We start from the raw sequence: 2,242 nt of genomic DNA, 5'->3' as shown, positions 1-2,242 counted from the left end.
AACTGACTGGAATACCTTTTCAAATGTGAAGACAAGCTTCAAATCTAGACAAAGACAAGCTTCAAACAGACAAATCCTCCTTAACACAAGCTTCCAAAAAAGCATTCAAAGATACTTAACAGTGTGATCCAATGACTGTTTAAGCTGACAAGTGGCATAGCTACAGTGAATTTGTCTGATATTTTATTGAGCCAGCACCGAGACCTCAACCACCAGAAAGCTAACCCAAAGAATAGCTTCATGCAGGTTCAGCTCCAGGAAATGGACCACGATGGGATGAGCTGAGTGACAAGAGCACTAAGAAGTAGGGTACAGGAATAGACAGCTGGAAGGTGACAGCACCACCAAGAAGTTTTAAACCCATCCAGGAATCAGAGCCAAAATGAGCTGTGCCAAATGGACAGAAACCTGAGCTGCTGCTCTGCTCCCAGAGTAACAAAGACTTTCCTAGAAGATATTTTGACTAAGGAATTTTGCTTCTGTGTCCAGGAGACTAAAAAATGCTAGCTAGTTTTAACAACTATAATTGTGTGCATGGTTTATATTTTCTTCCAAGACTAAGTCCTAATTTCAAAGCAGGTCAAGATCCTTCTGATATATAAACAAAACAGAAATTCTGATTTCTTAGCCTGGCATCAGTCAGAAGGAGCTAGGTCTACTTCAGCCTAAGCCCTACATAAAATTCACATGGAGAACCACCTTTCCAAAGTCCCTGCAAAAAGAAAAGAAATCACTGCAGTAGCATCATTCAGTCTGAGTCAAGAGTGTTTCATGGCAATCCTCAAAAAGAACAATATAAAAATGAGGTGGATCTATATACACCAAAAATGAAGATTTTTCACTGAAATAGTTTCTCTTATAAACCATCTCAGGCATGGTGAATGCAAAGACCTGAAGAAAGACTTATGCAAAAGAAAACTCTGAATGGCATTCTTGTAGTTTGTGGGTAGACTTGGAGGTAGACCAAGAGCTAACCCTCAGAAAGCAATCACTAACCAAATAATCTGAGTTCAGAAACAGATGTGTACAAAGAAGCCTGTTCAAACAAATAAGAAAAACATGCAGCACATACAAATCACTGGAAACCTCCAGTCAGTTCCTGTGAAGACCAAATATGATCGAAATTGAACACAGAATGCTAAGTACATGGACTATAAATACCTTCCCTTCTTCCATGCATATTGTATAGCCTAAGGCATTGGAGGCAGGTGTGGATGTGAAATGAAATTCCTATTCCTCGTCAATTTTGAACAAGTATCAGAAATAAAATTTTATCAAGTAGCTGTCATTTTTGCCATTGTATCAACTGATAACCTTGGAGCAGCACCTTCCCCACTGCCTCGCTGGCCACTTTCTGCCATGCCTGCATGACTAAACTTTAGGTCCTCATTTACAGAGGTCCTTGAACTAGTCTTAGGAATTGTGCATTCCTTCAAATTTTAAGAGAGCAACAGAGCTTGAATGACATAGGGACTGCTAGAGGAAATCAAAATTGCCAACATGGCTTCACTAAGGGCAAATCATGCCTAACAGATTTGGTAGCCTTCTATGATGGGGTTACAGCGTTGGTGGATAAGGGAAGAGCAACTGATGTCATCTATCTGGACTTGTACAAAGCATTTGACACTGTCCCGCATGACATCCTTGTCTCTAAATTGGAGAGACATGGATTTGACAGATGGACCGCTCGGTGGATAAGGAGTTGGCTGGATGATCACACTCAAAGAGTTGTGGTTGACGGCTCGATGTCCAAGTGGAGACCAGTGACAAGTGGTGTCCCTCAGGGGTCGATATTGGGACTGGTGCTGTTTAACATCTTTGTCAGTGACATGGACAGTGGGATTGAGTGCACCCTCAGCAAGTTTGCCAACACCACCAACACCACTGGAGGGAAGGAATGCCATCTAGAGGGACCTTGACAGGCTTGAGAGTGAACCTCATGAAGTTCAACAAGGCTAAGTGCAAGGTCCTGCACATGGGTCGGGGCAATCCCAAGCACAAATACAGGCTGGGCGGAGAATGGATTGAGAGCAGCCCTGAGGAGGACTTTGGGGGTTGGTTGATGAGAAGCTCAGCATGACCCGGCAATGTGTGCTTGCAGCCCAGAAAGCCGATCGAAGGAGGCGATTCTCCCCATCTACTCCGCTTTTGTGAGACCCCACCTGGACTACTGCGTTCAGCTCTGGGACCCCCAACAGAAGAAGGACATGGACCCGTTGGAGCGAGTCCAGAGGAGGGCCAC

Source organism: Aptenodytes forsteri, unplaced genomic scaffold, assembly GCF_000699145.1.
Source record: "Aptenodytes forsteri isolate BGI_AS27 unplaced genomic scaffold, ASM69914v1 Scaffold227, whole genome shotgun sequence".
NCBI classification, from domain to species: domain Eukaryota; kingdom Metazoa; phylum Chordata; class Aves; order Sphenisciformes; family Spheniscidae; genus Aptenodytes; species Aptenodytes forsteri.
This window is presented reverse-complemented; position numbering follows the sequence as displayed.